The sequence below is a fragment of the Carcharodon carcharias genome, chromosome 6 (assembly GCF_017639515.1).
Source record: "Carcharodon carcharias isolate sCarCar2 chromosome 6, sCarCar2.pri, whole genome shotgun sequence".
Classification (NCBI taxonomy): Eukaryota; Metazoa; Chordata; class Chondrichthyes; order Lamniformes; family Lamnidae; genus Carcharodon; species Carcharodon carcharias.
In genome coordinates this window covers 48532559-48545986 of record NC_054472.1, presented here as the reverse complement: position 1 = coordinate 48545986, position 13428 = coordinate 48532559, and the positions used below count along the sequence as shown (strand labels likewise).

At 41.3% G+C, this 13428-nt stretch overlaps 1 protein-coding gene across 7 annotated transcripts in view; it reads left to right on the top strand.

Annotated features, from left to right (window-relative positions):
• The window catches only part of LOC121279013 (cAMP-regulated phosphoprotein 21-like), a 293633-nt gene that overhangs the window by 223584 nt on the left and 56621 nt on the right, over window positions 1-13428 (top strand). The window lies entirely within an intron of this gene.

Sequence of the window (13428 nt, the reverse complement as noted above, 5' to 3'; positions counted from 1 at the left end):
AGATCAGCCACGATCTTATTGAATGGCAGAGCAGGCTCGAGGGGCCGAGAAGCCTACTCCTGCTCCTAATTCGTATATTCATATATTCGTATGAATCATGAATGGTGCTGAGCATTAGGCAATCATCCACAAACATCCATTATGATGGAGGGAAGGTCATTGATGAAGCAGCTGAAGATGGTCTGGCTTAGGAAACTACCTGAGGAACTCCTGCAATGATGTCCTGGGACTGAGATTATTGACCTCCAGCAACCACAAGCATCTTCCTTTGTGCTAGGTATGACTCCAACTGTGTCAAGTATTACACCAGCCTATGATAATACATTGCATGCCAAGAATGCTAAATAGTGTGAAACAGTTTTTAATAAAGTCCAACCATCAGGATAAAGTCAGTGGTGCACAAGAATCTCATGGCACCCGGTTCACAATCATTTAAAGATATCATGCACCAGTAGTTTTGTGCAGCTGTGTTTAAAGTCAAGGGTTTTCCTTATTTACCTCAACAGCACAAGGGAGGGGAGCAAGAGGATGGCTGCTTGTATGGAGGCTCGTGACTGACAAAAGTTAGTCAGTGTTGGAGGAGCTGTGGAGTGGGGTCAGAGGCATGGAGGAGTGGAAGAGAGGTCCAGGGTAGGACAGAGAGTGGGATCGGTGGCATGGAGGAGTGAAGTGGGAAGGACCTGGCTTGCTGGGTGTAGTAGTAGGGCAGTCTTTTCAAGGTAAGAAAATGAAGGGCCTGAAGGCCTGTTCAAACGTAGGTCCAGCTCGGTGTTTGCTGGCAGAGTCCTTACCGGGCTTTGAGTTCACCTACAGCATTTCAATTATCCCCACTGAGCGTCATCTCACACAATGTCCTTTACAATGCATAGAATGGAGGGCCAGCTGACCCTGTGAATTCAGCCATGTCCCACCGAATGGCTATACAACCTTGGATACCAACATGATCATTCAATAAAGAGTGAACAAAAAAATCACAACAAAAACAGAAATACCTGGAAAAACTCAGCAGGTCTGGCAGCATCGGTGGAGAAGAACAAAGTTGACGTTTCGAGTCCTCATAACCCTTCAACAGAACTAAGTAAAAATAGTATAAATAGTAAAAATAAACTAAGTAAAAATCCTATTTTTACTTAGTTCTGTCGAAAGGTCATGAGGACTCGAAACGTCAACTTTGTTCTTCTCCACTGATGCTGCCAGACCTGCTGAGCTTTTCCAGGTACTTTTGTTTTTGTTTTGGATTTCCAGCATCCGCAGTTTTTTTGTTTTTTTTTAAAAAAACACAACATTGTTTCTTCCATAATAAAAAGAAATGTTCTTAAATTCTCTGTAATCATCAGTGTGTGCCAACCATGAGGTGTGCCAGTACATTTAGCTCTCTGATCAAGCTAGCCTCAACAAATAATGATGCACACATAAATAAAGTGAAAGCGATGAAATGCAAAATATTTACAAGTGCAGTTTAACTTTGAAATACACCCATGCCACCTTGGTGCTCTCAAGACTATAATCTGTCTTTACCAAGGAAGAAGATGCTATCCAGACCACAGAATCATTACGGCGCAGAAGGAGGCCATTCGGCCCATCGTGTCTGCACCGGTTCTCCAAATGAGCATTATGACTTAGTGCCATTCTCCTGCCTTTTCCCCGTACCCTTGCACATTATTCAGATAATCATCTATTGCCCTCTCAAATGAACCTGCCTCCACCACACTTCCAGGCAATGCACTCCAGACCTGAACCAATCGCTGTGTGAAAAAGTTCTCTCACATCACATTTGCTTAATTTGCAAAACACTTTAAACCTGTGCCATTCTTGATCCCTTTATGAGCGGGGACAGTTTCCCCCTATCTACTCTGTCCAGACCCCTCCTAATTTAGAACACCTCTATCAAATCCCCTCCAAGCCTTCTCTTCTCCAAGGAAAACATTCTAACTTCTCCAGTTTACCTTCATAACTGAAGTTCCTCATCCCTGGTACCTTTCTTGTGTATCTTTTCTGCACTCTCTCTAATGCCTTCATATCTTTCCTAAACTGCAGCTTGCAGAACTGGACGCAATACTCCAGCTGAGGGTGAACTAGCGTCTTGTACAGGTTCAACATAACCTCCCTGTTCTTGTTAATAAAGCCTAGGGTACTGTATCCTTTATGAGTCAGCCTGTCCTGCCACATTCAAAGACTTAAGTACATATAGACCCTAGTCCCTCTGCCTGCACCCCCTTTAGAATTGTACCCTTTATTTTGTACTGCCTCTCCACGTTCTTTCTACCACAATGAATTACTTCACGTTTCTCTGTATTGAACTTCATCTGCCATCTGTCCTCCCATTCCATCAACTTGCCTATGTCCTTTTGAAATTCTACACTGTCCCCCTTGTTGCAGGGTGTTGAATACCATTCGGTAGGTCATAATGAAGTCTTCATGATCTTAAGTAGATTAACTATTTATTAAATATAAGAACTATGTACATGTATACAGTAAAGGTTCAAGCTAGGAGCTAGCTTGTGCACATGGCTATGTCCAACACGAGACTGGCCCCTAGGTGCAGATCATGAGTTCTCTTACATCACTGTGTGGATGGTACTATACTCAGTCCCATGTTATATGTGCCACACCCTTATACTTCACTCCTCCTCAATATTCACAATACTTCCAAGTTTCATACCATCCACAAATTTTGAAATTGTGCCTGTAAACCAAGGTCTAGATCATTAATATATTTCAGGAAAAGCAAGGGTCCCAACACTGTCTCCTCGGGAACTCCACTACAAACCTTACCCCAGCCTGAAAACATCCATTAACCATTACTCTGTTTCCTCTCACTTAGCCAGTTTTGTATCCATGTTGCTACTGAACCTTTTATTCTGTGAGCTATAACTTTGCCCCCATTAACCCCCTCTGTTACCTCTTCAAAAAACTCCAGGAAGTTAGTTAAACATGATTTCCCCTTTAGAAATCCATGCTGGCTTTCCTTAATTAATTCACATTTGTACATGTGACTATTCATTTTGTCTCCAATTATTGTTTCTAGAGGTTTCCCCACAACTGAAGTTAAATTGACTGGTCTATAGTCGCTGGGCTTATCTTTACCCTTTTTTGAACAAGAGTGTAACATTTACAATTCTCCGGTCCTCTGGCACCACGCCTGAGTCTAAAGAAGACTGAAAAATTATGGCCTCTGTAATTTCCACCCTCACTTCCTTCTGTGTCCTTGGATGCATCTCATCTGGTCCTGGTGCCTTAACGAATTTAAGTAGAGACAGTCTATCCAATACCACCTCCTTATCAATTTTAAACTCTAGTTTCTGAATTACTGCCCCTTTCACCAAAAAGGGTGCAATTACATTGCTCGGTGTAGCCTATAAACCGCCAACTAGTGGGAAGGATGTAGAGGAACAATTCTGCAGGGAAATTATAGAGAGACACAAACATTTTAGTGTAGTTATAATGGGGGACTTCAATTACCTGAATGTAAACTGGGACAGTAGTAGTGTTAAAGGTGGAAAGGGGCAAGAGTTCCTAAATTGTGATAAGAAGAATTCCCTACAGCAGTATGTGTCCAGTCCAGCAAAACAGGATGTACTGTTAGACCTGGTTCTTGGAAACGAGATGGACCAAAGGTCAGTGGGGGAACATTTAGGAGACATTGATCATTGTACCATCGGTACTGAGGTTGACAAGGCACCGGGACTGGATGAAATGTATCCAAGGATATTGAAGGAAGTAGGAGTGCAAATTGCAGGGGCACTGGTCATAATCTTTGTCTTCCCTAGACTCAGGGGAGGTACCAGAGGACTAGACAATGGTGATGTGAGGAATGGGTGCAAGAGGGGAATAGCAGTAGGGCGATTGTGTGATGTTTGTTGAGATGGCGACTTGAGGCTGGACAGAAAGGAATATGTGTAACTGCAAGGTGTGATATCAGAGGAGTACTGTGCAGGACAATGCTGGGGAGGTCAGAGAGTGATAGCTTCCAACTGAAGGTTGCAGGACACTCACCTTGCTGGACTTCATGAGGTCATTGAACCTTACATGACATTGGGCTCAGACCCTCAGTATTGCACTTTGACTGCTGACAGCCTCAGTGACTTGCAGCTATGCCTGTTTGGTGAGATTGGCTAGCTTCCTTCTACAATCCTCAGGGAAGAGGACTTCTCTTTGTTCCCTTACTACATCGTTTATCACCTCCAGGGAAAGGCCTGTGAACCGGGGGTGACATTTCCATGTCTTCCATCCATTCTTTGCTCCCTTCCATTGGATTGTATTCTGCAATCACTGTAGCCACTGGGACTCCTGCTGGGATCCCTTTAAATAGAGATTCTTCATTCCTTGTTTAGGTGCGTCATCCCACGTAACTTCCCTGACAATAGCAAGGTGCACAAATTAATTAATCAAATCCCCAAACCGAAAATGGTCCCACCATTCCGCTAAGGACTTAGTTCCAAAATTCCACCCAACATACTTGTTTTTATAATAGTCACATCAGGCATAATGTTTCCCAGCAACTAATTAGCATTTCAATTATAATTTGGTTTGTGTCATGTTGTAGGTTAAGCATCCCATAATGTACATCAAAAGAACATCTTGACATTTCTGTATGGTTAATAATTGTACTGCATTGACAGCTTAATTTCACATTACTCTGGTATATATGCATGTATTGGTTTATGGGTGATTCTAAAATGTTTCCAATCTACTACAATCTGTTATGAAAGACTGCCCATTTACCAGCTGCCTTCATTGCTCTGATGTAAGTACAAAAGACCTAGACCAGGATTTTCCTGTCGGTGAGCAGGAGTCGGGGCCCACTCGCCGATGTGTAAAAAGATTCGTGGTGACATCACCACACCTCATTTAAATTTTCAGGAAGGCAGGGGCTCAGCAAAATCAGCTGTGTGCCCGCCAACCTGTCAATGGCCAACTGAGGCCATTGACAGAGTCACTTAAGTAATTAATGAACCTGCCCGTCCAACCTTAACGTTGGCAGGCAGGCCGGGAGCACTGACAGGAATTAGAAAAAGCATGAAACCTCATCCATGGGCGGGATGAGGTATCATGTAGGTTTTTAAAAATTTAGTATTTTTAAAAATTATGGACATGTCCCAACTCATGTGACACTGTCACATGAGGGGACATGTCAGGGAATTTTTTTTCTCGATTTTTAATATTTTATAATGTACAGTCGATCTCCCTGAGGCAGCATTTAGCCTCAGGGAGATGAATGCGCTCTTTTGTGTGCACTCTCAGCTGAGGGATTTTCCCCACCCCCTGCCTGCACAGGGAGTGCATAACCTTCATTGGCCTGCCCACAAAATGGCAGCACACCCCCGATCGGGGGCGCCGATTGGAGGCGCGTCTCCGCGCGCCCTCTTTTCAATTTCCCCTCCGACTGGGGGAAAATTCTGTCCCTAGTGTGCTGGGAGTAATTCATTAATTAATTTACCATCATTCTTTAGTTTGAACTGAACAGAGTAGCAGAATTTTATACTGTTTCTAGAGGGTGCTCCTTATAGACAATGCCTTTATCTGATTAGTTTTCTTTGATCTGGTATTTGCAATATGAATAACAGTTATCATGTTGGAAATCTGGCAGCAACTTTTGGACTATGCATAAGCTCAATTAAGTGCAAAACTCTGGAAGTTACTTCAGAAATTCCATGCTCTTCTGCTGATGCACTGTTGCAGTCCTCGTCCATAGACTAAACATTGAAATGACAAGAACTTGTTATTTTTGTCCAGTAGTTCTATACTAAAAACAGTTGAATGTACCAGTCCTAATATTTTCAAGAGTAAGTGATATTTTAATGGCATTATAAGTGATGCCAGAACTACAGAACAAAAGTCTGACTCTGAAAATTGTCACAGGCATGGAGTCTTGTTCTTTCAGAAAAAAAATTGTATTGGAGGTTGAGAAACTTATGTTTTTTACCTTTGACTGCCTCTTTTATCTCTCTCCCTTAATTCCATCTGTATTTCCCAATCTTTATTTCATTTTCTGTACATCATTTCCATCTAATCTTTATTTTCTGGTTAGATTTGATATGCCTCAGTGAAGATTCTTTAATCTGGTTGATGAAGCTCACTGTTGCTTGTCCTGTTCCGATGCCACAGATCATTTGTGGAGGCCGCTGCACTGTTCAAGAAGCCAGATTAGAGGCAATCTCCCCGACATACCCACAAAGCATCTATGGGCTGCTGAAAGCAAAGCAAAATTCACTGCAGCTTTTAAAAGAAATGTACAAATGCCATTTTTTTTATTTCTATAAACAGCACTTTTCTCTTTTATTGATATTTTGAGGACATTTACGTGAGAACCTAAACATAAAATTTACTTCATGAATATTTGAAGTCTGAAAACCTACAAATATCAAAGTCACAACTAGCTCTGCAAACCTTCCTGAGTAGGTTGACTTCATTATTTCACAGCTTGTTATTGAGTATCTTGATTATAAACCATGTGGCTTATGCAAATAAAACTTTAAAATTTTAAATGATTCATTGAAATGTCAGATGAGCTGCTGTTGTCACACAGCCTGTATCCTCTCTATCTATGCACTATGTATAGAGGTTTCTGGTTCTTTACCATTGTTTTCCATTTGACGAAATGGAAATGCACACCTCATGAAGTAAAAATAATTTGTAGATGATCCTGTTCAGTGATCAGCTTGAAAATTGACTAAATTGGGTTCCATTTTATTAGGCTTTGTCTCAATGGTTTTTAGTATCAAACTGATTGTGCCTCTCTTAGTTCCATCATTGAGAACAAGTACGTTCACAGTGGTTTATCTTAATGGTTTTTGGATTGGAAAGAGTAGGAGAGAACATTTTTGATTGGCACATGTGTTTTTCCTAAAACTAGTGACAACCTACATCGGCAACTGTATGTTCTGGGATAGTTGTAAAATGACAAGGTAGCAATTATCTCTTCAGGGACAGAGTTCAGGAAAGTCTTGTATACACATGGTCTATATTAAGGAGAAAAAGATTACTAGCATAGATCCTGTGTATATGCTCAGCAACTTATGCTTTATCTCTAACATTACTTCCCAGCTTTATATTTGCCGTTAATTGCATCTGTCTGTGAAAGATGGATAGGAATGTTTCTAAAACATGCATGAAGCAAAAGAGTTGAAAGGGGAAATAAATGCAGAGTTGAAACCCATCTATAGTTAGACTAAAATCTAAGGGTGCATTACAATATCATTACGTTGGATTGGCCATAGAAACAGGATCACAAGGTCAGTACAGCACAGAAGTCATCCATTTGGCCCGTCGTGTCTGTGCTGGTTCTCCAAAAGAGCAGTTCACCTAGTGCCACTCCCCTGCCTTCCCCCGTAGCACTGCTATTCTTTCTCATCAGATAATAATCTAATTCCTTCTTGAATGCTTCGATTGAATCTGTCTCCACCACTCTCAGGCAGAGCCGGAGCCTAAACGCTCGCTGCATGAAAAGGTTTTTCATGTCACCATTGTTTCTTTTGTCAATTACCTTAAATTTGCCCCCTTTTATCATCAATCGTTCCACCAATAGGAACAGTTTTTCTCTGACCTATTCAGTCCAGACCCCCCAATGATTTTGAATACCTCTATCAGATCTTCTCTCCTAAGGAAAACGCTCCCAACTTCTCTGATCCATCTATGTAGCTGACGTTCTTCATCCCTGGAACCATTCTCGTGAATCTTTGCTGCAATCTCTACAATGGCTTCACATCCTTCCTTAGCTGTTGCCCAGAATTGGACACAATACTCTAGCAGAGGCCATAGCAGTGTGCTATACAAGTTTAACAACCTCCTTGGCTTTTGAACTCTATGCCTCTATTAATAAAGCTGTGCTGTCAACCTGTCCTGCCACTTTCAATGGTTTATACACATATACACCCAAGTCATTCTGCTCCTGCACGTCCTTTAGAATTGCACCCTTTATTTTATGTTGTCTCTCCCTGGTCTTCCTAACAAAGTGAAGCACTTCAGACTTCTCTGCATTAAATTTCATCTGCCGCTTGTCAGCTCATTCCACCAACTTGCCTATGCCCTTTTGAAGTTCTATACCATCCTCCTTACACTTCACAATGCTTCCAGGTTTTGAAATTGTGCCCCACACCAAGGGTTTAGGTCATTAATATATATCAGGAAGAGCAAGGGTCCTAACACTAACCCCTGCAGAATTCCACTATAAACCTTCCTCCAGTCTTAAAAACTTGCCTAATTAACCCACATTTGTCCTAGTGACTATTAATTTTGTCCCAAATTATTGTTTCTGGAAGCTTCCCACCACCAAGGTTAAGCTGACCGGCCTGTAGTTGCTGGACTTATATTTACACCTTTTTTGAGCAAGGGTGTAACATTTTCAATTTTTCAGTTCTCTGGTACCACACCCGAGTCTAAGGAAGCCTGGAAAATTATGGCCAAAGGCTCCGCAATTTCCACGCTTACTTCTCTCAATATCCTTGGGATGCATCTCATCTGATCCTGGAGTCATATCAACTTTTGAGTACAGACAGCCTATCAAATACATCCTCCTTATCAATTCTAAAACTTTCAAGTGTCTGAACTACCTTCCCTTTCATCATGACCTGGGTAGCATCGTCTTCTTTGCTAAAGACAGATGCAAAGTACTCATTTAATACTTCAGCATGCCCTCTGCATAAATCCCCTTTTAGTTGCCAGTTGGCACCACTTGTCCTTTTTAATATTCTTATGCTTACTGAACACTTTTATGTTAGCCACCAGTCTCTTTGCTTCTCTTATTTGCTTTTTCAGTTCCCCTCTGAATTTTTTATATTCAGCCTTGTTATCAGTTGCATTATCCACCTGACATCTATCAAAAACACACTTTTTCTTCTTCATCTTAATCCCTTTATCTTTCGTCATCCAGGCAGTTCTGCATTTGTTTCCCCTGCCTTTTCCCTTTGTGGAAATATACCTTAACTATGCCCAAACTCTTTCTTCTTTAAAGGCAGCCCATTGTTCAGTTAGTTTTGCTCACTAATCTTTGATTCCAATTTATCTTACCACATTGAAGTTGGCTTTACCCCAGTTAATTATTCTTACTCTGTATTGTTCTTTGTCCTTTTCCATAGCCAACCTAAACCTTATGGTCTGAGTTTTTCTCGCATCGGGCAGGGGCAGTCACAGAGCCGACCACCACTGCCATTTTACGCGGGCAGGCCAATTAAGGCCTGCCCAGCATAAGACGCGAGCGGTAGCACTACCTGTGTGGGCCAGGGGAGAAGGGAGAGTCGGGTCCAGCACTCTTTCATGCATGCGCGCGAAAAGATTGCTTCAGTCATCCTGAGGCACGGAGCTGCCTCAGGGAGATTGAAGCGCTTTTTAAAAAAAATAATTAAGTGCAATAAAAATTTAAGGAAACATGTCCCCTCATGTGACTTTGTCAGATGAGATGGAACATGATTTTATTTTTCATAAAAAGTTTTAATTTATTTTATAAAAGCTTTAGGAAACCTCATCCCACTCGTGGATGAGGTTTCCTAAAAAAACGTAAAGGCCGCTTGGATTTTTCACCTGCCTGACAATTGTAAGGTTGGATGAGCAGTGTGAAATTCAGGTTAATTACCTGGTTATTGGCCTGAACAGGCCTACCAATTATCGGCAGCCGACTCCGGCGCGTGCCCACCGAACAAAATATCGCGAGACAGAGCGATAACATCGGGACGCATGCCCGACGTCATCACCGATCATTTGACATGCCAGCGTGTCGGGTCCGCCCCCGCATGCTGACTGTAAAATCCTGGCCAATGATACAATGATCACTATTCCTTAAATGTTCCCCTCCTGACACATGAACCACTTGTCCCACCTCATTCCCAAGAACCAGGTGCAGCAGTGCCTCCTTTCTCCTTGGATTGGAAACATACTGCTGTAGAAAATTTTCCTGAAGACACTAAGAACTCTTTCCCCTCTCTGCTCTTTACACTACTAATATGCCAGTCTATATTCAGTTAACTAAAGTCCCCCCATTATAATTACACTATAATTCTTGCATCTTTCTGTCATTTCCTTGCAAATTTGTGCTTGTATATCTTTCCCACTGGTTAGTGGCCTATAGACCATCCTGAGCAATGTAATTGCGCCTTTTTTGTTCCTTAGCCCTAGCCAAATAGATTTTGTCCTTCACCCCCCTGGGACATCCTCTCTCTCCAGCACTGCAATGTTAATCAATACAGCCAACCCTTCCCCCTTTCCTTCCTTTCCTAACTTTCCTGAACATCTTGTATCCTGGGACATTAAATGCAGAGTCCTGCCCTTCTTTGAGACAGGTCTCTGTCATAGGCACATCATCATATGGCAATCTGCACCTGTAACTCAATCTTATTTACCACGCTTCCTGCATTCACATACATCCACAGTAAACCTGATTTAGACTTCATTACTTCCTCCCTTACTCTGAACCCACCAAATAACTTACTATTTCCTACTCTTGTGCTATCCATCTCTCCAAGTATACTGTGCGCCTTGGTATTTCGCTCTGATATTATCCCCTGGTTTCCACATCCCTGCCAAGTTGGTTTAAACCTCCAAATAGCACCAGCAAATTACCCAGCAGGGAAATTTGACCCGGCTCTATTTTGATGCAACCCATCCAGCCTGTACAGGTACCATCTACCTCAGAGCTGGAACCAATGACCCAGGGATCTAAAGCCCTCCCTCCAGCACCATCTTTCCAGCCATGCATTCATCTGTTCTATCGTCCTATTCTTATACTCACTGGTGTGTGGTACTGGGAGTAATGTGGAGATTAGGAACAGGAGAAGGCTATGCAGCCCATCGAGCCTGCTCTGTCATTCAAACAATCAAGACTGACTGAACATTTCAATACCTTTTACCCACACTATCCCCATAACCCTTTACATAATTGTTAATCAGAAATCTATCAATCTCTACCTTAAACATACTCACTGACTGAGCTTCAACAGCCCCCTCAGGTAGAGAATTCTAAAGATTCACAACCCTCTGAGTAAAGAAATTTCTCTTCATCTTGGTCCTAAGTGGCTTCCCCCTTATTTTGAAATTGTGTCCCCAAGTTATAGGCTCCCAACCAGGGGACACATCTTATCTGCAGCTACCATGTCTATCCTTTGAGTATTTTATAGGTTTCAATGAGATCACCTCTCATTCTTCAAAACTCTAGAGAATAAAGGCCCAGTTTCCCCAATCTTTCTTCATAAGACAGTCCTGCCATCCCTGGAACAAGGCTGGTGAACCTTAGTTGCACTCCCTCCATGGCAATAATATTCTTTGGGTTAAGGGGAACAAAACAGCGCACAGCACTCCAGATACGGTCTAACCAAACTTCTATACAATTGGAGCAAGACTTCACTACTCCTGTACTCAAACCCTCTTGCAATAAGGCTAACATTCCCTTAGCCTTCTGAATTGCCTGTTGAACTGCATGTTAGCTTTCAGTGAATTATGGACAAAGACACCCAGAGTCCCTTTGTACATCTACACTTCCTAATCTCTTACCATTTAGGAAAATCTCTGCACATCTGTTCCTTCTACCAAAGTGGATAACCTCACATTTTTCCACATTATATTCCATCTGCCATATTCTTGCCCACTCACTAAGTCTGTCCAAATCCTCCTGTAGCTACTTTACATCTTCCTCAACACGTATTCCTACCTATCATCCTATCATTGTATCATCCACAAACTTGGAACTATTACATTTGGTCCCCACATCCAAATCATTGGTATATATTGTGAACAGCCTGGGGCCCAAGTAGTACCGCACTAGTCACAGGCTGCCAACTTGAGAATGGCCCATTTAATCCCACTCTGTTTCCTGCCTGTTAGCCAATCCTTAATCCATGCCGGTATATTACCTCCTATACCATGTGCTTTAATTTTGCTAATCAACCTCCTGTGAGGGTCTTTATCAAAAGCTTTGAAAATCCAAATATACTACGTCCCGACTCCCCTTTATCAATTTTGTTAGTAAAATCCTCAAAAAACTCCAACAAGTTTGTCAAATATGCTTTCCCATTTGTTAATCCATGCTGTGCTTCTTGGTCTTCCGTAGCTGTATTCTTAAAAACCTCCCAATGCTCAGGGTTACGACTACGTCTGGCAGCTTCATAAGCTTTTTCTTTTAACCTTATACAACCCTTAACTTCCTTTTAGATTACTTGATTATTTGGGGTCCCTGCTTGCTAATTTCCTAATGAGCTTTCTAAATTCTGACTGCAGGGCCATGTCCCTCTTTCTGCCTATTTTGGTACCAATGTGGAGCACAGCTGCTGACTTTTCACCCTCCCCCGTCAGGGTGTTCTGCAGCCAGTGACATCAGCACACCTGTTCCTAAATTGTTAATAATATTCCTTCAATATAACAAAGCAATATGTTAAGTAGTTATGATTGCAATTTCTTTTGCTATATCTAGGCAAGGCCCACATGGAGGTTATTAGCTTCCATTAATCATATTTAATTGAGTTAGACATGCAGGGTCAGTGATTTTCTGCTTTTGTAAAGACTGATTGTATTTCATAACACCTTACTAATATTCTCCTGAGAATAAAGCATCTCAATAGGCTAAAAGCTGAATATTAATTTGGGTCAGTATTGAGAAATGATACAGAAAGTTATTTCCTTTGTACATTTATCCAGTTAACGTATTCTCAGAGCAATGAGCTTTAATGCAAATACTTATTGGCAAGTTTTTAAAAAACATCGCCTACTGTGTGAATAATTGTTTTGTTTTTCCCCATATCAATTAGTTACAACCAGGTCTGAATGGAATTTTTGAAATTTCATGAACCAGCAAATTGCTCCCTTTTGACAAAAAATATGATTGGAAAACTGAAACATCCGCACTTCTGTCTCATTGCTATGATTGTCCTAAATTGATTATAGAGTGGTCATACAAAAAGGATCATTTTCTGTGATCTGTATTCATTTCCCAATGTACATGAACTTTATGTCTCTTTTCTATTTGATCTGTATAGAACCAATTGGAACAGACTGCTTTCCCAAGTCATTAAATACCAAAAGAAATAATTCACCATGGATAGTGTTGTTTATTTAAGAGCATCGAACTTCTTTTTTTCAATATATCTACTATCATGCCACTACAGTAGTTGCCTGTGGCTCCCTGGAGCTAGGACTAATTGTGTTGGGAATTGCGTTGAAGTAAAACACAGCAGTCGGTATCCCGATTTATGGTTTCACACAGTGATAATGAGATTGATGTCAGCATAGTGCATCTGGAAACATGTTACTTAGAGGAATCCAAAAGAGCAAATCATTTATCAGATGAATAACAATGCTGGGTGAATGTATTTTTAATCCATTAAATCTTTTGCTTTTCAGTAAATACTCTTGTTTTGTTATATTAAATGTTGTGCCCTAATGAAATTAGTTAGAATTGCACTTAGGTTCTTGACTATTTTACCAAGTAATTAGTTATGCATGCAC